This window comes from Lissotriton helveticus, chromosome 6 (genome assembly GCF_964261635.1).
Source record: "Lissotriton helveticus chromosome 6, aLisHel1.1, whole genome shotgun sequence".
Taxonomy (NCBI): domain Eukaryota; kingdom Metazoa; phylum Chordata; class Amphibia; order Caudata; family Salamandridae; genus Lissotriton; species Lissotriton helveticus.
The window spans coordinates 647,453,338-647,478,949 of record NC_136067.1 but is presented as its reverse complement, the minus strand read 5'-3'; the positions used below and the strand labels follow the sequence as shown (position 1 = coordinate 647,478,949).

The 25,612-nt window shown below is 46.2% G+C and overlaps 1 protein-coding gene and 1 long non-coding RNA gene across 3 annotated transcripts in view; one reads left to right on the top strand and one right to left on the bottom strand.

The window, feature by feature from the left end:
- The window catches only part of LOC144762826 (uncharacterized), a 253,799-nt gene that overhangs the window by 165,815 nt on the left and 62,372 nt on the right, over nt 1-25,612 (bottom strand). The window lies entirely within an intron of this gene.
- LOC144762824 (lebercilin-like) overlaps nt 5,434-25,612 on the top strand; it is a 2,038,162-nt gene continuing 2,017,983 nt past the window's right edge. For both annotated transcript variants that reach the window (XM_078648105.1, XM_078648106.1), the window contains exon 1: nt 5,434-5,614. The gene's annotated coding sequence lies outside the window, so the exon portion shown is untranslated. The remainder of the gene's footprint in view (nt 5,615-25,612) is intronic.

Sequence of the window (25,612 nt, the reverse complement as noted above, 5' to 3'; positions counted from 1 at the left end):
CACAAAGACAAATTCATTTGGGAGGCCTTCAGGAGGGATGGCCATTTACATCAAGCTTTCGCTGAACCTTGAATTTACGGAAATAAAAGACTTACCAAATATGTTCTTGGCGGGCATCCCTAAAGGTCCTTATTCATCCAACGGGCCACGCCCAATCCTGGTAATTAACATCTATCACAACCCGCATGGGCTCACAGCTAAGGACAACCTGCCCACATTAATAAATCAGCTCGAAGCTCTGTTACTACAACATCCTTTATTAGACTGCATCATCCTTGGCGACCTCAATATACACAATATAGGGATTACCGCCAAACAAAATCACCACTCTGTAAATTGAAATTGATACTTGTATAGCGCACTACTCACCGGCAAGGGTCTCAAGGCGCTTGTACGAATACCGCTGTGGAACCCATCCTGGCTTTCCCTGTGAGGTGTCCACTCCTGGGCACCCCCAAGGTGGAGGCCAGGCATCCTTAGCGTTGTGGGGGCCGTTGTGGATATTAAGCAAGCTATTGCCCAGAGTTGCAGAGTGGGACTCCATGATTGGAATAGGCACTGAGGCGAGAATTATCAGGTCCGTGGAATTTTTGAGCTCAAGATCCGCCGAGGCGGGGAATTGAACCCTGGTCCCGGGCTAGACCTCTGCATCAGGGTCTGCCGCTCTAACCATTGAGCCACACTTCTCTGGAGCCACCAATGCACTGAATGCTTTATTAAAATCTTACAATCTGGCAACAGCTCACTTTGTCCTCTTAAAGAACAAACCTGGGGCTTTTATTGCCCCAACATACAACAATCAAACAACGATTGATTACATTATTTTAAGTGACAAACTACAACCCCTGATGTCAAATTATACAGTGCACCAGCGAAATGAAAGTGATCACGCTGTTCTAATCCTCACACTGACTCTGACAGCAGAAATTTGTCATAGGATACATTGCATTGGGGCCCCAAACGGCGATGAATTGTCAAAGCTTCCTAGAAGAATCAAATGGGGGCCAGTACCAATCGCCACGTTCAACAAATGGACAAACACTTGGGCAGGTTGGCCACCGAGCTCCCATAAGTCGGGGGCAATAATAAAAGAATGGGATAAAACCGCTGGGAACTTAGCATCTCTACTTCGAGGTGATAGCGCACACATAACCCGCAGGCACCCACCACTCTCATTTGGCTTCAACCAGGCAATAAAAGATAGCGCCAAACACCTGAATGCAAAAAGAAAAGCACACCGGAAAAGTGGCACAGCTTCGGACAAAAAACTACTACAAGAAGCAGCAAAAAGTCACTCAAAGAATGTGTGGACCGCAAAACGCAAATATTACGAGGGACAATGGCTGAAGATCTTCGACTTGCTTAGACCGTGTAAATCGCAAGAGTTTTGGAGCTACATAAACAACCTAATCCAAGGGAAAAACCATAGAACTCCCTCGACGCACAGACCTGGGTTGCCCACGTCAAAGCTTTGTATAAAGAAGAAATAACCGGACCTCACTCAAATAAAGTAGGCGCAGAAAGGGAAGAGTTAGATCTTACTGCACATTCGAAGGCTGCTCCCGGAAAACTTCTAGTATCCAAAATCTTTTAAAAAATCAGACAAAATGGGGCACCAGGCCCCAATGGCCTCCCGGGCTCTTTGTTCAAGGCGAATATAGAAATTTGGTGTGAAAATCTGACCCACTTATATACTGAATGCTGGCTCCTAGGGGACGTCCCGGACTCCTGGAGAGGGTCGCTTCTGCACCCAATACATAAGAAAGGTCCTAAATCAGACCACTGGTGTAACGAAAAGTGAGGGGGCCTCCCTATACGCTACTTAGAGGGGCCCCCTCCGGGCTCAATCAGGAGCTCTCACCGGCCAGAGTTCAGTGCCAAGGGGGCCCCTTGGAGTTAGAGGCTCCCCCGCACCGCGTGGGCTGCGGGGGCCTGTGTTACGCCCCTGAATCAGACCCGTCCAACTATCGCCTGATTGCCCTCCTGGACATCGAGGGCAAGGCCTACGCGAGCACCATTTTGGCAGACTTAGCAAATTGGGCAAGTACAGAAGGACTCCTGCCCCGCTCTCAAACAGGATTCAGACCTGGGGCCTCCACCGTGGACAATATAACTGCACTCTCTTATCTAGCCCACCAAGCACGGTTGCGCAAAAGTCTCCCCCTCTTCGCTTGCTTTATTGACTCCTCAGCAGCGTTTGATGGGGTTGACCGCGCAATTCTTTGGAAGACGCTGATGGAAGAAGCTGAAACTCTGGAACATCAACCCAGCCCTGCAAAAAAGCAATTCAGTCGCTGTACCAAAGAACGTTGGTCAGAATCAAGCTCTCAAGCGACTCCGCATCAGAGAAGATTGAAACGGTCCGTGGCTTAAAACAAGGATGCGTTTTAGCACCTCTGCTGTTTAATTTATACACAGCAGACATGGATCAAGCCTTAACTGGCGCAGCCTTAGCCACACCAAGAATCGGGTTCATTAAAATCCAGTTCATGCAATATGCCGACGACCTGGTACTCCTGGACCATACAAAAATAGGCCTACAAAAGGCACTATCGGCCCTGGCAATTTACAACGACAAAAACAGGCTGGTGGCCAATGCAGCCAAATCCAAAATTGTCATCTTTGGGCACTATCCGAAAAAAAAAACCTAGCTAAATGGAGGCTCGGCCACTTGACACTGGGTTGCACGCAGCAATACAATTACCTGGGCGTTTGGTACCACGAATCGGGGCTACCTGTTGTTCACCTAAGGAAAATCCAACTTAAAGGGAAAGCAATCACCTATGCCATTTGCAAACTACAAGCTTCCCTACATAGCCCCTCTACAACGGCTATTCAAAGAGTACTAAAGGCAAAACTAATGCCAGCCCTTAATTATGCTCAACAAGCATTCCCTGGAAAACTAAATAAAGACCTTGAAAAAATTAACTGCAGCGCATACAAGAAATTATTCCACCTACCTGCGTGTGCCAGAAACACCCTTGTACGTCTCGAATTCTCTCTGAACCAACAAAAGTTGGAAGAGATGGCTGCTTTGAGCAAATACTACTATCTCACAACAGCGGCACACGACAAAACACTGAAGGCAGTCTTAAAAAACATTTTTCAGGAACCCGGGAACCCTTGGTCAGCGACCCTCACTGCGGCAAAGGACTCCCTTAGCTTAGCCACGAAGAACTGGGGCTCTGTGCAAGTCAACTATCCTGCTATTAAAAATGCAATTAAAAAACAAGTCCGCCTCCGCTCTCGTGCATTGGACTTGGAGTCCCTGGCAAAAAGAGGTTTCCATGAGACCCAAAGCCTGCCGCACAGGGCGTACAAAGCTAAACAACATCTTACGCGGGCAGTGGGCTGCCCAGCTCTATATAAAATTCTAGCCTACAGATTACACCCCCTGCCCCTCAAAGAATTATACCCCACTGAACGAACAGGCTCAGGGAACAAGGAATGCAGGCTCTGTAACTACAAACGGGAGTCCCTGGCCTACCTCCTATTTTGCTGCCCGGCCCTGCGCACAGTCCGTCGCCTCTACCTCAGGCCCATCATCTTACAACTGGGGACGCGAACCACAAAGGAGGCGGTCTATCAATTGTACACACTGAACCCAGTTAAACAGATGGCCACATTTGGCAAATTCATTCAACAGACTCGTTCCATGTCTTTCAAGAACCCCATATTTATGTTGCCTCATTATACTCAATTGACCTGGAACCGCATCTTACGCGATTTGACCTTTACCGCGCTCAGTTCCTGCACTAATATCCGTGAGACTTATCTTTGTTTCGGTTTACCCTTGTCTATTTGGACTGTGACCGAGCCATATACTGCGAGTTTTGGTCTGGACCATTTAACTCTTGGTTGTTTATTATTCTTCTGACTCTGCCCTGACGAAGCTCCTAAGGTGGGGAGCGAAACGCGTTGGCTGTCCTGTGCACCCCTAACAAACCAAAAAGCCCAATATAAAGAAGAACCTATTTTCAGAATATTTGGCCTGTGTGAATTACTTTACTTCTGGTGCGGCCTCCACTCTCTCTTTTTTCTCAGGCCCATCATCTTACAACTGGGGACGTGAACCACAAAGGAGGCGGTCTATCAATTGTACACACTGAACTCAGTTAAACAGATGGCCACATTTGGCAAATTCATTCAACAGACTCGTTCCATGTTGATGACCATCACGAACTAAAATGTCCAGAGCCTTACCCGATGCATGTTGTTCCGCAAGAAAATAGACTCTAACCCTCTCTGTTTACAAGCACCTAGATTTTGAGCATACAGACTTGTCTTAAAGAAGATGATTTCTCTGATTCTTTTTTTAACTTTTGTAGTTTTGTTCTTTGGTTTTAATGTAATGGTTTTGAGTAAACACACAATAAATGTATTCATTCATTCATTCATTATTCCACACTAAAACAATATACAAGCAGTTCTTGGCTACATATTCTTTCCCAAGTCAAAGGTTAAACTCTGTTGCAGTGAAATGTCCTTTGAAGTTAAATTTATAAGCTCTCTTAAAGAGCTTATCTAAACCATTATAAGGCAATTATGGTAACGGTCAGCTACCTAAAAATGTATTATTATGTTTCTCAAACAACCAATTAATTCATTATATATCTGATCAACTGATCAGAAATATAGCCTGGGACAGCAAAGCTGGCGAAAAGAATCACATAAACAGTGAAATGTCTGTATTTAATATTTATTTTTACCCGAAAGTCACATATACAGCACGTGTTCGCGAGAGGAACAGCACAGAAGCACAGACAACGCCAGATGAGAAACCACCCGACAGATCAAAAACCAATCAGGCTGACCAGGCATGGCATTAAATCTCGCCAGCATCCCTGGAACCTATAAACAGAAGCCTGTCCTTCGACGAACACAGTGGGCCTGGGGTTGAGTTAGGAAGATAAACGATAGTGAACACTGACTGACAAGCTAAATATACAAATATCAGTTCTGCGTCTTATATTATGTCAATTGAAACAAAAATGGGGAAAAAACGTAACTCCCTGATAACAAGAACACAGACGTGTGTGCGGCAGAAAGAATACAGTATTGTAGCTGCAGCCCCATCGCTGAAAAACTACCTGACGTCATGAAAAACATGATAGTAGAAATAAAACACTTATAAGGTCCCATAGGCGAGACCTATTGGCTATGCCAATGCTTGTTTTTTTAAGTTATGTGGTTCACCAATGGCCGTCAGTTTTATTTTGGAGTCCGTGTCTATTTTCTGTCGCAGTCCGACGACCCTGTATCCGCGTTCTAGCCACCCACCGTTGGCATGCTCTTCGCTTCTGTGTGTTCGTGAGAATTCAAACCTCCTTTCACGGTAGAGCGGGAAGTTGGTCTGTTGCTCACCTGACCCTAAAGCGGATGGGCGCGCTCTCAACAATGGTTATGTAGTGCCCGAGTAAGGACTGCGGAAGTGACGCGCACCCCCTGAGACAATGCTGTGAGGGAATAGTATGGTATTGTGCCGAAACAGGGAGAGCAGGTGACCGCGCAGAGTGGAGTGGAGGCGGGCCCATGCTGCCAGTACTCCCTACCCGCAGCACCGTCAGAAGAGGGACTCTACACACTGACCGCAGTCCGCTGCTGCTAACCGCAGGTAAGCAAGGATGGGGTGTAAAGTAAATAAAGGCGGTCCTTATAGGTGTCTCCGCACCCGAGAGCTGGAAGGCGTCCTGCGTTTTCAGTTGCGACCTTTTCTCATTTGTAGTGGTCGTATGCACAGTGCGGGAACATAACATGCCAGCCAGACTGCCTACTACTGATGGTATCCCATGCCTCTTCCATCGCCCTACATAAGTGACATTCTATGTCTTAATTATGTCTGACATTGCGAGTGTGGGAATGTCTAAAAAATGTGTATTGATATATCTTTCCTTTATGCAATGTAGATTAAACGTGGCCGTGGAGTTTATATGTTTGGGGGAATGTAGTTAAGAATTGCAAGTGATAACGCATGTGGCGGTAGCACGTGAGGACTCATCTAAAGTGCCTAAAAGTTCCGCCGCCTGTGTCGCCTTGATGTGCAATCATCTTTGGTGTTGCAAAACATACAACACAAAGTTGCTTTTCCTGAAACAAAAAAAAATTAAAAGACATGAGGGAATTTATCTAGCGACTAATGGACATTTCTGTAGATGCTGGTGTGTTTAGTGAAGTTTAAATGCAAAATAGTTATTTGAAGGAAGACAATCATAGCAGAGTAATATATTAAATGGAAGTGCTTTCCAAACGTGTCCCTATTGACCACAATTTGCTACTACCCATCAGAACACACGTGAAGGGGTGTATAGATATAGAAAATCTGTCCAGCTGACTGCAAACGTTCCATGGAAACACGAGGAAGAATGTTATTGCACAACTAACTAGATATTTGAATTGCACCATTGATGTAAACCTGACAATTGTTCCCTCTCTTTCTTTCCCATAAGCTCAGAAAGAGATCTTATGAATGCAGATATTGATGTATCTTTGCAGCAAATACCACACAGTTTTAAACACTCTAAATCTTTTGGGAAAGTGCAGTTAGCCAATTTACCAATCAGAGCCAGGGTAACTTGTGAGCCTCCACATACTTTATTTGAGGATGGTGGCACATAAGGCTGCAATTAGTCCTGTGAGAATAGAGGATTATTTTTATTGTTCATTCTGAAACGTCTTTTACCGTGTATAGCCACGCACAATAAATCCACACCGTATATTTAAAAGACTTTATGAACAATGGATTGTTATCAATAAAGCATTACATTATTAAATCAGTCTGTGGCAGCCAGCCTCTTGGTTCTATAACCCTAGCTAATTCTTCTTAGCACCAAAGTGCCCATCACAGTTTTTTTATTTTCAATACTTTATTAATTTCAAATTTAGTTGCTGTTGAAGACTAATGTATTGTTCATATTATTAACAAACATTTACAATGCAACGGTTTCGCTTGCTGCTATGTGCCTCTATTTCCATTGATGCTGACAATTTGAGATCACTAAAGAACAAGATGGTTTTAGTGTTAAGACGTGTGTAAAAAAAAGCTTTTGCATGATGTGCACCAGTGTTTTTTAACCTTAATCTTCCCGACGGCACCTAGAGACCCTTACGGGTGATTGTTTGCGCTTTACAAATGTGGATTATTTAGCAGACATATATGTTGAACTGAAGGCCAGCTAAACAAGTCTCTGGTCAATTAAGATTGAAACACGATGTGCTGGTGGACTGTGCACTAAATTCTCGTTGAAAATTAAGAACAGTTGTTTTGCTGTAAGCAGTTTTTAAAAAACTACCCTGGAAGCACTTCCCAACGCTCCTGATCTGCCGCTCCAGGAATAAGTCACCAGGGAATCGCTGCTTCAGGACACTCAGTCCAATGCCTCGCCTCCTATTTGCAAGCCCCGAGCGTTTCTGGGCAAACGTGAGTTTTAATAGTATTGAACACTCCTTGCCACAGGAACGCTGCACATCCGCAGCACATTAGGCACTTGGTTAGTTCTGTATTCTTCCTTGGGAACGCTGCCTATCTTGTAGCACTCACTAATCACTTTAGGCAGTTACCATATGCGATTAGCATGACACATTTTAACATGGTTCTGTACCCAGTATTAACTCATGACCTGCCAGTTATCTTTACTACGGTCTAGTCTGTAGGTCTGCGTTTCTTAGTGTGTGAAATGTGTGTGTTATGAATGTTTCCTTAACTTGCTGTGGGACTTTGTGAATGCATTCCTGTGAGGTGGACTGCCTGTGTTCTACAGTTTATGCCCTTTGGATTTACAAACAGCATTCTAGGAGGCGAAAGTGTCAGCGGTCTAGAAGGCCTAATGCAAATCGCGACTGATCAATGCAATTTGCATAAAACACACACTTCAATGTCCGACGAGAGACAGGGGTCTTAGCTGGTCTTGTACATCACATATAAACGATCACAGTGATGTAACTAATAAAACAGCATGTTATATATGATTTCTAGGGTGCCCCGCGCACTGTAGCGTCCTGAAATGTCAATATGTGATTATAATGACTTAAAGGCTGTGTTTGTGATGTCTAAAATGACAACATAAGGGGAGGTAACGGGCATCAATCACCCAGCTCTTGACCTAATTTCCCCTATAGAAGGCCGTGTTTCAAGTAGAAGCATAATAATAGCTTCTACTGTAGCAAAGATGCGAGTGCGGTGTGTCATCCTATTCCAGTCAATCACAAGGATAGAAACACTAGGATGTGAACTTTCTCATGAAGTCCTGGGAGCAGGTGGGGTGTTATTGAGCCTTGTATCATCCCAGACACTTGTTAGACAGCATACAAGGAGTCAGAAACAGGACATTTGCCAGCACACGAACAGGTTGGGGTGTATTTGGTACCCCTTGCTTTGAATAGAAAACACAGCTAGCTTAAAGTATCAACTACAGATGGCTAGGGTGTCAGTTTACACACAAGAGAAGAGATGGTATACACCTTTTATCAATTCATACTGTGACAGGAGCTCGTGACAGGACCACACAAGAATAAAATAAACAGGTGGATTCAATAAGGTCTTTCATTACTCATGCTATTTTAAGAAAGCGTTGTTATAATGAACGCTACAAAGTCAACCATATTTGGGGGTTCAAAGAAGTGCTGGTGAAAGGATGCTTTCTTTAAGCAATACATACTTTCACACACCGCCAGCAGTCACCAACTCAGTATGTCAAGTAAGGAGATCGTCCACAATCCATGTTTTCTCCAAACTAGGCTTCCATGCAGAGACACCTTTCATCCAGAAGTAGCACTAGGAATGAACAGTACAAGAGGCACGTGATGTGGTAATCTCGGGGACAAAGTGTTACTGGACTGTCTGTATCTAAGAGGACAGAAGATGGAACACGGCGTCACCAAGAAGATACTCATATTCACATATACATACATGCATTTATACAAACGAATTGTATCTAGAACACAAGGTGTCAGCCTGTACATGAGCACTTGATTTGACATCCCTGTCCACTCTAGCACAAACCTCGACGTATATGGCAGGGTTTTAAGCCTTTGGTGAGAAATGTTCGTCCAGTTACTTAGTTGTCCTTTATTGACCTGTTAGCCCTCGAATCAACATTGTGGGATGCTAGAATTGCTTCAACAATCCTGTTGATCCTCAAATTGTCGTTGATCAGATAGAGCACAGTTCTGCTCTTTCCTGTTTATTTGGTAATGACAGGCCGGAACTGATACTGAGAGGGGCAGTAAACTATAGATACGAAAACAAAACTGGATAAACTACTCCACATCACATACTGAGGTTACATGTTAAGAGTTCTAGAGAGGAGGTACAATTATACTATTATACTGAGTGGAAGCGCCTTACAAGCCTCCTCTCACTGCACAGTACACGGACAAGTCCCCTCACCTCGGAGCTGCGGCAGTGGTGAGAGCTCCACCACACTGCCCTTACATCGGAACTGCGACGAGCCTTGGGAGCGCTTCTGGCGCTGCGCCTTGCGCACAGATTTGCGCATGAATCCGTCCCCCTTCTCCGCTGCAGAGATAGCCGACATGGCTGCGGGTATGCTGGCGGCTAGCTCACCGGCAGGGGGTGGCGCTCAAAAGCTGCTCTCCACCCCGTTCTCTCGGTCACTTCTCATCCCGCACATGCCCGGGGTGCGTTGATGTCCACCGAGAAACAAGGGAGCAGCGAGGGAAATTCGACTGCTGATGAGACAGGGGCAGAAGGTAGAAAGCGGAGCCTACTGGGGCGGCGGTCAGCGAGGGAAATTCGACTGCTGGTGAGACAGGGGCAGAAGGTAGAAAGCGGAGCCTACCGGGGCGGCGGTCAGCGAGGGAAATTCGACTGCTGGTGAGACAGGGGCAGAAGGTAGAAAGCGGAGCCTACCGGGGCGGCGGTCAGAGAGGAAAATTCGACTGCTGGTGAGACAGGGGCAGAAGGTAGAAAGCGGAGCCTACCGGGGCGGCGGTCAGCGAGGGAATTTCGAATGCTGGTGAGACAGGGACAGAAGGTAGAAAGCGGAGCCTACCGGGGCGGCGGTGGGGTGAAAATTCGGAGCGCAAAAAAAATGCCGAGGTGATTAAGCGACGGGTGTCCTAAAGAATTAGGAAGAGCAAAGGATGCCGGCTTTAAGGAAGCTAGATAGGGAAATGGAGGGAGAGATTTAAATAAAGCAGTAAAATAGGGACACAGCAAAGCAGATAACATGCACTTTTAAGAAACAGAGAGGAGAAGGAGCGCAGAGACAGACAGAAGCTGAACAGAGACTGAGGAGAAAGCAAAGAGTAAACAAGTCAGGTCCCGGGCCGGCCAGCCAATCACAGCGCGGCCTGGGGAATGACGTCACGGGTGTGTCCCGGGCCGGCAGCCAATGACACCGCGGCCCGGGACAAAGGGGCGGGACTTAAATAAAGTCCCAGAAACGCCCCCGAATCGCGTTTTCACGAGAAAGCGTGATTGACAGCCTCTGTCTCCCAATGGCTAGCCTCCATTTATGGAGCTAGCCAATGGTAGACAGAGGCTGAACCAAAGTACATATGTAGAATCATGAGGTTTCGCCGTGGGCGGGGCAACTGCTACAGTTGCCAACGCCCAGGGCGAAACCTAAAAACCTGATAAATACACTAACTTAGAAAATCATTATTAAAAAGGCAGTGGTATATGTGTTTTAAGTAAAATTTCGTTAGAGAATGTGGAAAATGCTGAATCAGTCTTTATGCAAAAACTGTGAGTAAACGCGGTGTATGTGCATGCATGTACAAGCATTGATCCCTCAGAGCCGGGTCATCAATTTAAAACTACAGTTTGGGTTGTTCCCAGCTTTGCAGCACGCCCCAACAACACAACAAAATCAGCAGAAAATTTGTGGAGTAGAGCTGCCAGATGACATTTGGTCAGGTCTGCTAATGCTTACGCAAATTTGTTTTGCTCGACTAGCTTGAACTTCAAGAAAACCTGCCAAGCCCCCCTCATTGTTGCCATTAAAACAAATTCAAGGTTTCTCCCTGCACGATCTCATTCCTAGTTTCAGTAATGTTTCCGAAAATTCTTTGATCATTTTTAGGACCGGGCAAAAAGCAAAGAAAATTAGACAGTATTTTGACTTAGCTTCACACAAAATAGGAACATTGCTGGCTGGCTGGTGTCGCTTAAGTGAAACAGAGGAGATCCAGTGGCATAACGAAACTGGAGGGGGGGGAGGAGGGCCTGCAAAGTACACGGAGTGGTCTTTCTCCCCGACTTATCCCATACCACTTTCGTAGAGAGGGCCCCCTGGAGCTTGGGCCCCTCCACACCGCAGGGGCTTCAGGGTGTTTATGTTAAGCCACTGACCAGATCTAAGTCCCAAATAATCAAGTTTGACTGACTTTCTTACTACAGATGCTAATTACGATTGGCTCCCTGGTTTCGTGTAAGAGCTCCCAACCCAGCTACACATTTTTTGATTTCTAAATGTTAAAATATCTTGTTTACAAAACAAATGTTTAACTGCTTTTTTTCAGAATACTCTTAAAATGATTACATGACAGACCCTTGCACACAATGAACTCCCTGCCTAGGTTGTCTAAGACGTTTTGGAATGATTGGAGCCACCTGTTATTGTTTATATATAAATATATATTTATTTTATTTAAGAGGTTTTATATAGCGCTGGCTGGACCCAGGAGTATCAGAGCGCTTTACAAGGTGTTTCCATACAGGTACAGTGTGTATAAGCACAGACAATGGAATAATAAAAGAGCAAGTCCACATAGGATACATGACATCTAGATAAAAAAGTAAAAACAATTGCTAGACACTATGAGTCATACAAAATAGCGGTCACAGTGTGGTAAATAAATAAATAATACCCTATTTTTGACTAGACATATATCATAACAGATAGCTCAATAAATAAGAGTCAAGATTCGAGGTAGTAGGAGTTTCTGCAGGTTTAATACAGCATAAGGACAGGAACAGGACAACCTGCATAGGAATAGGATGACAGGGCCCAGCAGCTGCTGGGGCTGGGTCTGGGATGAGCGCGCTAACTTTTAATAACAATACATGAGCATATATACATAGCGCAAACACATAGCATTACATTGCAGTAGGCGTAGCAGTGGGTGTGACGCGTAGCAGTCGCGAAAGATAAGAGTAAAAAGAAGGTGTAACTCAGACATGTGATGCAAACGTAACAGAATATGTCATGAATGGGCGGAAACATAGGAGGGGGCTACCTAAGGAGCCGGGACCTCTAACCTGATGGTGCGCGCAAACTGGCAATGACGTGTTACGAGGAGAAGCTGGGGGCTATGAACTCTGTGCTAGGAGCAGAGACTAAAGTCTGGAGGGTCGGAGCGACATGTACCTAAACCCTATCTAGTATCTGATGTTTAGGGAACATGTTGATATAAACTAGAAGTCATGAGGGGAAAAGCTAATTGACTCTAAGACTAGAGCATGCATTTATTCTACATGTAGTGCGTGATGAAGAATATTAAATGACCATTAAATACAGTATTTCTCTTAACATGGAGCCGCATAGGCTAGACAATGACGGAAACTATTGATGTAGTTCAGTAGCTTAGGAATGCAGAGAAGGAGGACTAAACTGATAGCTGGAATCACAACATAGTCTTGGCAGACTCAGAGGCAGAGCCAAGCTGCACCGGGCACTGCGAGGCAGGAAGTAAGTGAAAGGTCGAGGATACAGGTGGGGGCTGGATCGCTCCTCAGCGAGGGTTCAGGAGACAGGAGCTGAATCTGATGTCCGGGCCCTGTTGAGGCCTGGAAACGGGGACTTTATAATGAAATAACGTGCACACTGAGAAACGTGGCAACATTACTTTACATAGGCCTGATACTCATATTACTCATGAGGACTGGGAAATGACATACCAGAGGTGGACACAACTATAATTGCGTCTTGAATCGGACATGGGGAATAACATATGCATATTGGTCATGCACACATAACATATAATGGATGACACGTAGGGACACAGAACATGACAACATTTACTTTTCCACATTCCCTCCTTGTCACTACGTTTCCATCAGGAAACATCAATATTCATGATACCATCTATCATTTCATACAGTACCATTTGTTCATCTCGAATTGTCTTGGAACGAGATTTAGAACGGGGCTTGGGACTAGGAATACAAGAGGTAGCACACATGCCGCAAATCGCAGGGCCACATTGTATACAGAGGCAGCAGCTGAATATGATCGCTACTGCGATACCTAGAAAGGACAGGACTTTCCATCCCCATGCGGAAATTATATTCCAGAACCAACCGGACCATGTCCAGGTGCCTGGATCTTGGTGTAACAGATGGGCAATTTTATGAAGTCTGGTTATAGCTGAATAAACAGACGGCGCGTTATTTGGAATGAAAATGCAGCAACTAGATCCGATGACTCTACAGGCCCCGCCCCTATCGGCCAGTATGACGTCAAGGACGAGACGATTCTGGAGCACAACAATTCTCATAAAGGATTGCTCTTCGGTTAAATTACCTAGAGCGGAGGCAGTCTCATCTACTACTGCTTCAAGGGTTCTTGTTAACCTACGGATTAGCTTACTATTTACAACTGTACCTAAATATGGGAAAACACCTTTATCAATATCAATGAATTGCTCTGCAGCAGTTTCAGTATAATCGACAATCGGGAGGTTTCTCTTGTGTCTAGTATGTACTAGGAAGGAATTCCTATGGTAGTCAGGTGGGGCTAGAAAAACAGGTGGCAGTAGGAAGGCAATGTAACAGGTTCCCTCCCAATCGAGGGGCAGACGAATATATGCGGTTTGACCACAAACAAAATAAGAATGACGTGAAGCTTTAAAAATAGATTTCCCACTGTCACTATACTTGATAATAGTAGTACAATCACTATGTCCTACGTGTACAGAACCATAATTTCGGACACATAATTCGCCTTTGACTGGTAATACTGAAATAGCAGGTGAGTCTGGAGTAGTATCAGACTGAACATTCAGGACCATAAAATTCGACGAATAGTTACCTAAATTGTACACTTCATTTTCTAGATCTAAACCTGTTCTGTGGGGGAAACCTTGCTTGTCTGGGAAACATGTGCTGTTAAGAAAAGACATATCTGTTGAGGATGACGTTAACGTGGACCATGCTCCACACGAACCATTATGGGAAAAAGGATAAGGAAAGAGTGGCAGAACTCCCTTTGACGTCTGGAAAGGGGGGAGTCGACCACACACCCAACAATTAGTGGCATTGCTGGTTTGATGTGAATAATGCAACATGCGGATAAATGTATTGTTATGCATAGCGAGGCGGTATGAATATTCGTGAGGAGGCAGATCACTAAACGTGTGCTCTACTGTAACATTAGAATGCTTATTTACATGAAACATCAGTAATACTTCGGGGTCTAGGAGTACCCCACATGTTAGGGGGGCGGCCGAATACGACCTCATACGGGGACAGACCTGATCTGGAATGTGCGACCATGCGCATATAAAACAAAGCAACTGGCAGAGCTACTAGCCAGTCCACACCCTTATCTTTACATATTTTGGCAATTCGGATTTTCAGAGTCTGATTATGTCTCTCGACTAGACCGGCTGCTTCAGGATGGCGTACACAATGAAACTTCCACTGGTACCCCAACAACAGGGAAACGTGCTTCATCAGTTCAGATGAGAATGGCTGACCGTTATCAGAATATACGACTCTAGGGAGTCCATATCGAGGGAAGAATTCACGAACCAACTGTTTGGCAGTGGTCGCGGCTGTGTAATCTGGGACTGGATATGCTTCTGTCCATCTGGACAAAGCGCATACAACTACAAGGACATACTTGAAACCTCGACATCGCTCCATCTGAATATAATCCATCTGGAGGACCTCAAAAGGGTGGTCAGGAGGCTGGAATCCCCCTTGTTCCACCGGGACACTTTTACCTGGATTAAACTGACAGCATATCATACAGGTACGGACTTTCTGCTTGGCTGCAGCTCGTAAATGCTTGTTGAACCAAATGTTCTGGATACTGTCTAACATTGCTTTTTCTCCTAAATGTGCTGGACTATGTGCGGTATTAATGATGACTTGAACCATAGAGTCGGGGAGAAACCATGCGGTCCTACCCTTTGTTAACCATCCTTGATCTGTCTGGACCCCTCCTTGTTCAGACCATTTCTTGATTTCATCGGGAGTAGCATGTAATTGGATATCTATGACATCTTGAGTAGGGTCCTTAACGGTCATACATGTAGTCGGATCTGGAGTGTGTGTCATGTTAACTGGAATGTCTGGAGTCTGTGCTGTAAGCTTGGCTGTGCGATCTGCTAGATCATTACCTTGAGAAATAATGTCAGTAACTTTCGTATGTGCTTTGCATTTCATGATAGCGATAGATGTCGGTAAGTGTACGGCATCTAACAGAGCTTGAATAAGGAGACCATGCTGAATCTTGGTTCCATGAGAAGTCATGAAACCTCTCTCCTGCCAGAGCACTCCAAAGTCGTGTACAACTCCAAATGCGTAACGTGAATCTGTGTAAACATTAACTTTCAGGTTCTTGGCGTGTATACAGGCTTGTGTCAGAGCAACTAGCTCTGCTGCTTGAGCGGACAGGGTATCAATACGGTGTGTCTCAATAACTTCGGTGTCAGTAGTCACTGCATACGCGGCTACTAGTTCTCCTGTACTAGTCCTCATACATGAACCATCCACATAAAGTGTCAGGTCAGGGTCTGGTAACGGAATATCTGTCAGATCTTGTCTTGGCTTTGTCGTAATGTTAACTACTTCCACGCAATCATGTGTGGCTGGATTTGAATTAACTGATGGTAACAGTGTAGCAGGATTCAGGATGTTGCAGCGTCTAATTTCTATGTGTGGCTGAAACAGTGTCAATTCATAACCTGTTAAACGTGCAATTGTCAAGTGCTGAGTTTGTGTTCGGTTCAGAAGAACTTCCACAGAATGTGGAACTTGTACTGTCAGAGAGTGTCCTAAAACTATGGAATCACTTTGTCTGATAGCTAGTGCTGTGGCTGCAACTGACTTGAGGCACGCAGGCAGAGCCTGGGCGACTGGATCTAATGTGCTCGAAAAATAAGCACAAGGCTTGTTTTGTCCTGCTTGATCTTGTGTGAGAACAGATAATGCTGTACCTTCACGTTCAGTAACGAAAAGTGTAAAAGGCTTACTGTAGTTCGGTGTCGCTAGAACTGGAGCTTGACATAAAGCTTTCTTTAACTCGTTGAAACTAAGTGTATGTTCAGATGTCCAAGGGAGGACAGTCGATACGGCTGCCTCCTGTGTCGTTAACTGTATCAATGGCTTGGCTAGAAATGCATACTGAGGAATCCATTGTCTGCAGTAAGAAGTAAGGCCAATAAAGGCACGTACCTCCTTCTGGGTTCTGGGCTGGGGAAGACTCGCTATTAACTGGATACGGTCTGGTGTCAACTGCCTACCCCTCTTGGACAGTAAGTGTCCTAAGTAGACCACTTGCTGGACACAGAATTGAAGCTTCGAAGGGGACACCTTGTGCCCCATCTCGGCTAGGAAATACAGAACCGTGAGTGACGCTCGCTCGCAGTCACGTTCAGAACGGGCTGTGATCAATAGATCATCGACATACTGGAGCAGGGCAGTGTCAGTTGGCATGTGAATATTGTCTGGTTGTCTCTTAAGTGCTTGACTGTAAATACTAGGACTTTCTGTGAAACCTTGCGGAGCTCGTGTAAACATATAGCTCCTTCCATTTAAACAGAATCCGAAAAGAAACTGGCTGTCTGGATGGATGGGAACACTGAAAAATGCATTCTTGAGGTCTATGACAGTGAAGAACGTGGCTTCGGAATCAATGGCTGTCAATAGGGAAGAGATATCTGGGACAACTGGGTACTGAGGAATAATACATTTGTTAAGTTCTCGTAAATCAATCACTAATCGATATACTGGGGGTGCATTTGGATCAGTACGTTTCATGACTGGAATGATCGGAGAGTTACATACATTGGAGTCAGTTTCTACAACTACTCCTTGAGCCATGAGCTCGTCAATAATTTTGGATAAGGCTGCTACAGCCTCAGGTGGCAATCTGTACTGTCTGATTCGTGGTAACACTACACCTGGTTTGAGAGTCACACGATGGGGTGTGATTTGCATATAACCTACATCAGTTGGACCTTGCGCCCATAAATGCTGCGGGACATTAGACAGTCTTGAATCAAAATCTCGTAATACATAGTGACCCTTAAAGTCACGTAGGAACAGACGTATTCCCTCTGGGGAACAACATATAACTGCACCTAACTCTTTCAGTGTTTTAATGCCTAATAGATTTTCTGGACATGATTTAGTAAGTAACAGATCAGTAGTGCGGGACAATGGACCTACTTCTAGAGTGACTGGCTTTGAAATCTCATTAACGATAGGCTTTCCTGAAAATCCAAGGGAAACATTTCTTGAGCCTGAGAGCGGAGCCCCTGGAACTTCGGCGTGACTAATTGTGGTCCTACTTGCCCATGTATCAATCAAAAACTTTCTGTCCTTCCCTAATACTTCACTGTGAACATAGGGACCTTCTTGATCTACAGGTATCTCGATGAGAGGCAAGCCTACCTCCCTCTCTAGGCTGTTTCATGAATATGGCTGGTACTCTGGATACTCAGACTGTGCATACTGGTACATCTGCGATGTAACATGCTGGGTTGCAGCAATGGGCTGCGGTGCTGTAACTGTCTGTGGTGCATTCTGTGACGGAGGAGTCTGTGAAACTTGTTCTTGTCTAGGCGGACGTGGTCTTTCTTTAGTCTTACCAGTAGCTATGTTATGTTTCAGAACTGCACACTCATTTATAAAATGACCTGGCTGTTTACAATAATTGCAATTCCCTTTAACGGGAGCTGCAGGATGACTGACTTGATTCGGACCCCTCTTCTGACTGTCTTGAGGAACAGATTGTGCAACTAGTACTTTCATTTTCGTGTCTTTCATACGTTTTCTCTCGTGTTCTTGTTCTTCCCTGATTCTATTCTGGTGGTACTGGAGCATCTGGGACGGAGTATTTGCTTGCCAGGTACTTTCGACTTTCAGAACTCGGTTTTTAATTGGTGGACTTGAATTCTCGACTAATTTGGTAACGAAAAGGTGAGGGTATGACTCACTACTTGTCTTGAGACCACTATTGATGCTAAAGCATTTTTCAAACCTAGAATAAAAATCACTAATATCTTCATCTTGTTTCTGTTTACAGGCTGAGATTGCATCCCAGTCTTCTTTTCTCGTTGTTAATAATCTGGGTAAAACTTGAATTAATAATTCTGGTAATTCTTTACATTTATCTCCAAGACCAGTACCTGGTACACGTATCTTATCTTCTGCTTCTAGGACTGCCCAATCTATCTTTTTCTCTCCCACCTCCCATTCTTTTTCCTTTAGCTTTTCATACACCCCTGCGGGTAGCAGAACCTTTAACATTTTAATGATATCTGGGTAAGTGTATTCTCCCATACGGAGCATGTCTTTTAATTCTCTATGGAACCCTGCTGGATCTTTGTCATGACAGGGAATTAATTTCTTCATTTCGAGGAGTTCCATCTTTGTGATCGGAGTGTATACAAACACTCGTTGCATTTCGCCACCCGCTCCTCTGACTGGGTGGACTTCTCGTAACGGATTCTGTCTGTCTATGTAGAATGATTTACTTTCTGGGGGTGAGACATGAACAAAATGCGGGTTCAAGAATGTTCTATATTTATGACGCTGTTCTAAAATGACACTAATTAAATCGGTACCTAGACCTCTCCATTTGTACTGGAGTAACTCGTTCAGGATATCATGTAACGGGCCTGGATCAGAATGTTGACCCTCATACAGAGTAATGAGGTGCTGAATCATGTACATACCCACCAGTCGCTGCTCGGCCGGGGGCAATTTCAGAAACATTTGTGCCACTATTTCGTCTGGAAAAGTGGTAGAATCAGTAATCCATCGGACTGCTGACCGAACTAGTTCCTGTTCATGCATGGTACTTAACTCACTATAACCGATTCGTGATTTCAGAATATGATCGGTAGCTTGGAATACTTGTTCTAGGGAACCTTGTTCTGGTGCTAAATGATGGAAAATAGACTTGTGTTCTAGACGTAAATGGCGATCTGGAAATCTAGGTTTTCCTACATACGCTATTCTGGCAGTATTCTCATCGTCTTCCTCTTCAGGATCAGAGATACTTTCTTTCTCGCTTACTTGTGCTGCTTTACGCTGTTCGTGTATCTTTATTATTTCTCTACGGATTTTCTTGTACATACTTTCCATGGCACCAATGGTATTGTGCTTTCCTTCGGCTATATTATCACTCCACTTTGTTAGAGTTTTCATTTCTTCCGGGTCTTTAGACGGGTAATCTTGTTCTCTTATTAGACAGTTAATTAAGAACTTTAATATCATGCGCTGAATCTCGGCTTTCCTTTGAGACATGGCATCACTAATACTTTGTGGGTCATCCCCTGTACGGATGAAACGATATATCCTGTCTAGGTCTTCTTTCATATTCGGCACGGTGACTAGATACTCGGTCACTCTCCTTACGCGTACGGAATATAAAACCATATTAAACTCGCCTGGAACTGGGTCATAGACACATTCGCCAAGGGTTTGCCTGATTTCTGCAACAGACTTATTACTCTTGGGAGTACGCTGTGATGCTTGAGCATGTAATTCGAGTGCTGATAAACGTTTGTATGGCGGCGGGGTTTGAGGAAGACCTCCTCCTGCGGCCCCTAAACTGGAATCATCAACTGATGCTTTCCGTCCTGGCAGGGTCGGTAATTGTAACGTGGGCAGGACTTGTATGGCGGGCTGACCCGGGGGGGCTGTTAAGGGCACCCCGGTGTCTGGAGGAGCAGGAATTACCTGATTTACAGGGACTGGCGGAGTGCGAACAGGATTTGCATATTCTGGGACTGTGTCGTCCAGATAGGACGAAATAAAAATATCAGCTGCGGTCGGTTTGTGACGTAGCTTGGTCGGAACTAACGGTGGCGGGAAATTACTGGATGCCTCCGGGGTCGCTTTTGGCAAGCCTTCGGCAAGAAGAGGATACATACCCTTAATGAGGGCATTCCTCTGTCTGTCTGATTGCTCAGTTCTAACTCGTTCACCTATCTCGATTAATTCTCTTTCTTGGGCTCGTTCTGAACATTCTCTACTTAGTTCTGACTTTCTGATTTCTTTTTCGGTTCTTTTATGAGCTTCTTTACGCCATAACTCGATGGCATCTTTCTGTGATTGTCTGGCTTTCTTTTTCCATAATGCCTCTTCTACTCGCATGATGCATTCGGCATCCCATGTACCCGATACGGGCCACCTATACTTTTCTTCTAACTGCTTTGTATACTCTACCCATAAATCTAGATACAATATGGCGCTTATGCCATGCTTCTGATGCATAAAGTGACCTGGACTGTCCCTGGGCGGGACGGGAACTGCTGCTTCCAGCAGACCCTTTCTAGTTTTTAACTGACGTAACTTGGAAAATATGGGCATGACTGAACTGTAATCTAGACACAATACAATACACAATGAACACGATACTTATTTCCCATTCATACCACGACATTAGAATACATGAAAAACATTTAAAATAACAGCTCGAACAGAATACTACCTGGAAATACTGAGAACAGAACACATGAATTTTCTCGAGAACAGAAACTGACTAGAACAGAAACTAGATGCACTGCTGAAACAGTACGAAACTTACCGGTCTCTTAAAGAGACACGTCAGGACCCGCATCCACCGGAGTGAACACTTCGTTTGTGGGACTGTGTACCACCAACCCACAGACCAGAGTCAATGAAATTGACCCTGTCTAGATACCACCCCAGTAACGGTACTCACCGGGCAGCAAGAACGGAAGGCCTCGGACTGGACTGGACTGCTACGACGATGACGACGAACTTCGGACTTCGGACTTCAGTTACGGGTGGACCTCCGGATACCTCGGACCTTGGACTCTTGGCTTGGGCTCTGGTCGGGACTCGCCGCGTTCCTCCACCGTCTCGTCTGGATGCTGGACCGCCTCCTCCGTGGGCCTGAGGGATACTTGAGCAGAAATATCTGCCACTGCGCAGAAGAGTTCAGTCACGACTGCAGAGGGTCAGGGGGTCGGCGTGGCTTCACCGACGCGTGGGGAAAGGGCAAGTCCCTATTCGGGCGCCATTATGTGGTAAATAAATAAATAATACCCTATTTTTGACTAGACATATATCATAACAGATAGCTCAATAAATAAGAGTCAAGATTCGAGGTAGTAGGAGTTTCTGCAGGTTTAATACAGCATAAGGACAGGAACAGGACAACCTGCATAGGAATAGGATGACAGGGCCCAGCAGCTGCTGGGGCTGGGTCTGGGATGAGCGCGCTAACTTTTAATAACAATACATGAGCATATATACATAGCGCAAACACATAGCATTACATTGCAGTAGGCGTAGCAGTGGGTGTGACGCGTAGCAGTCGCGAAAGATAAGAGTAAAAAGAAGGTGTAACTCAGACATGTGATGCAAACGTAACAGAATATGTCATGAATGGGCGGAAACATAGGAGGGGGCTACCTAAGGAGCCGGGACCTCTAACCTGATGGTGCGCGCAAACTGGCAATGACGTGTTACGAGGAGAAGCTGGGGGCTATGAACTCTGTGCTAGGAGCAGAGACTAAAGTCTGGAGGGTCGGAGCGACATGTACCTAAACCCTATCTAGTATCTGATGTTTAGGGAACATGTTGATATAAACTAGAAGTCATGAGGGGAAAAGCTAATTGACTCTAAGACTAGAGCATGCATTTATTCTACATGTAGTGCGTGATGAAGAATATTAAATGACCATTAAATACAGTATTTCTCTTAACATGGAGCCGCATAGGCTAGACAATGACGGAAACTATTGATGTAGTTCAGTAGCTTAGGAATGCAGAGAAGGAGGACTAAACTGATAGCTGGAATCACAACATAGTCTTGGCAGACTCAGAGGCAGAGCCAAGCTGCACCGGGCACTGCGAGGCAGGAAGTAAGTGAAAGGTCGAGGATACAGGTGGGGGCTGGATCGCTCCTCAGCGAGGGTTCAGGAGACAGGAGCTGAATCTGATGTCCGGGCCCTGTTGAGGCCTGGAAACGGGGACTTTATAATGAAATAACGTGCACACTGAGAAACGTGGCAACATTACTTTACATAGGCCTGATACTCATATTACTCATGAGGACTGGGAAATGACATACCAGAGGTGGACACAACTATAATTGCGTCTTGAATCGGACATGGGGAATAACATATGCATATTGGTCATGCACACATAACATATGATGGATGACACGTAGGTAAACAGAACATGACAAAATTTACTTTTCCACAACAGTTTGGCGGGAAGCCTCACTTAGGTATACAAAAAACATGCAAGAGAACTGACGGTCATGAGGAGGGGAGGTAAGGTGATCAGATAGAAGGAAAGGGAGTTGGCCAGGCGGGTGGTCACAAGTCATATGCAGAGCAGATAAGTGGGTGATGCAGAGGGGCGAGGCTACCAGGGAGGGATTAGAAACCCCAGTATTTATTAAGGAGAAGAAGTTTGAGTTCTTTTTTGAAGCTGGGGTAGGACTGGTTACAGCGGAGGTCTTTAGGGAGGGCATTCCAAATAAGTGGGGCATTGCCTGAAAAGGAGCGTGACTGAGTGGAATTCTTTTTCTGAAGGGGGGGATAAGTAGGAGGGTGTTGGAGCTTCTCAGTGATCGCGTGCAGCCTGCTTTGGTCAGTTTATTGGAGAGGTATGTCGGTGTGTTTTGGTGGAGGATTTTGTGCGTAATGCAGGCGGTTTTATATGTGGATCTACCTTCAATGGGGAGCCATTTAAGGGATTTAAGGGCGGGAGAGATGTGGTCAAATCGTTTACAGTCCGTGATAAGCCTAGCCGCGAGGTTGAGCACAGATTTAAGAGGTGCCAGGTGGGTTTTGGGAATTCCGGTGAGGATGGCATTGCCGTAATCAATGCACGATAGAGCAAGCGATTGGACTGCCAGTTTAAAGTCATCAATTGGGATGAAGGGCTTAATTTTCTTAAGGTTACGGAGGGTAAGGAGGGCTCCTTTGGCAGAGTTGTTGATGTGAACGTTGAGAGTAAGGCGGTTGTCAAGGGAGATGCCCAAGGATTTGACTGAGGTGGCTAGGGACAGGGAGCAGTTGAGGGCGTTAAGGTCTGTGATCCACTTTTGAATGGGGAGCTGGTTGTTTTTTGGGGAGAAAAGAATAATTTCAGTTTTTTTTGGGTTAAGTTTGAGATGGTTCGAGTGGAACCAGGCTTGAATTTTGATGAGGGTGTTGTTGAGGTGGAGGATGTCAGCATGGGTTTTTATCTTATCTGTTGAATCCCCAGACCTCCCGAGGCTTCGCCGGGAGCAACAACGCTGCCGAGGTGCGGCGCAACGATCTTTTTAAACAAGTGCTTGGACACTTTTTACTTACCCTGCTCCTGCTTCAGGGGCTGCGCTGAGGACACCGCGCACCCCCTATCTTCTTGGGACTTCCTGGTAGCCGCCTCCAGAGCGCCCCACGCTGAGCGTTCCCTCCCCCTCTGACGGGCAGGTCACGAGGGCGGGGACGGGCGTGTGCTTCATCTTGGGCTGCTCTCTGGTTGGCGGGGCAGCTCCTCTGTCCCTCCCCCCCTGGCAATTTCTTCCTGCCGGGCTAGTCCCGCCTAGCTCTGTTGAATCCCCAGACCTCCCGAGGCTTCGCCGGGAGCAACAACGCTGCCGAGGTGCGGCGCAACGATCTTTTTAAACAAGTGCTTGGACACTTTTTACTTACCCTGCTCCTGCTTCAGGGGCTGCGCTGAGGACACCGCGCACCCCCTATCTTCTTGGGACTTCCTGGTAGCCGCCTCCAGAGCGCCCCACGCTGAGCGTTCCCTCCCCCTCTGACGGGCAGGTCACGAGGGCGGGGACGGGCGTGTGCTTCATCTTGGGCTGCTCTCTGGTTGGCGGGGCAGCTCCTCTGTCCCTCCACCCCCTGCCACGCCCTGCTACTTCCGGTCTCCTACTTATGGCACCATTATCCCGGCCGCGCAGCGGACGAGCGCAGCGGGCGCGACGAAGGCGCGCCGAAGTAGCGCCTAAGTTAAGCCCGTCTGCGCCCGTCCGCGACGGGCCGGGACCAGGGGCCACACCCCCTGCTTCCTTGTTGTCGTACACGCCTGCTCAACTTCTCTCCTATACCATTGATGTGCCTCTCCCCCACACCCTCACGCAGCATCTAGTTGCTTTGGATATCTATGTTCCCCGTTCAGACCGTGTTGTGTCTCCTCACCCAATTCTTCCCCTCCCTACGCCAGACACTGATCCCCTCCCCATTGGACCCTCACCCCCCCCTCACACTGCTTCCGCTTTTCTCCTCAACACTCGCTCGGCAGGCAAACACCAACTCGACCTGTTTAATCTTCTTACTACAGACTCCCCTGATTTTCTATTCCTAACGGAAACATGGTTTTCGGAGGCTTCTCTCCCCGACATTCTTGCCATCCTTCCCCACTCCTACTATGTCCTTCGGGCTGACCGCCCCACGGACAAGGTTGGGGGGGGTGTTGCCATGATTGTCCGATCCACTATTCAATTTCAGCTTCTCCCCCAAGCACCCATTGCTGGAGTGGACTTCCTGGTTGCTCGCTCTTCCAATCTGCTGGCACCTCTCACCGTCGTCCTTGTTTACCGTCCTCCCCTGAACATGCCCCTGTTCGTGGCTTCCCTGCAGGAACTTCTCGCCACGCTGGTGGTTAATAACTCCTCTGTCCTTTTGCTTGGGGACTTTAACTACTGGCCTGGCGATCCCAGGGAGGATTCAGCATCTAAGGACTTCACGGCCACTCTCCTCTGTCTCAACCTTAAGTCCCACGTCCAGGTTCCCACCCACAAATTTGGACACATCCTGGACCAAGTCTGGTCATCTCAGGACATAGTCTCCCCCCCCTGTGTCCTCCCATGTACCTGGTCTGACCATTCCCTCATCTCTTTCTCTATCACTACTGGCTCCCCTCACAAGCCCCTTCGCCCCAAGAATGTTTTCTCCCGTAGCTGGAATCGTGCTGACTTGGCTTCCCTTTCTCACTCCCTTGCTTCTTCTTCCCCTGATCTCACTGGTATTCCCCTTGACTCACAGGCTGCTGCAGTTGGTAATTGGCTCTCTTCTGCATGTGATTTAGTAGCCCCCCTCAAGCTAGTCAAATCCATCCGCCCTCATGAGGCTCACCGTTGGTTTAGCCCGGAGCTCAAGACTCTTAAACTGGAGCTTAGACGCTCAGAGCGCCTTTGGCGCCGCAGCTACGGCCCTGACCATAAGGCCAAATACAAAACCCTTCTTAAAGAGTACAAGCAGGCCATCCTGGCCACTAAGACCAAGTACTTTTCTGAACAAGTGGCGCTCTCGGCCAACAAAGCTAAAGAAATTTTTTCTTTGGTAAACAACTTGGCCACCTCTGATCGTGCTTGCCCTCCCTTCACTCCCTCCCAGGCCCTCTGCTCCTCTCTTAACAACTTCTTTATCGAGAAGATTGTAAAAATCAAATCTAACATCTTGGTCACTCCTTTTACTCCTCCTCACT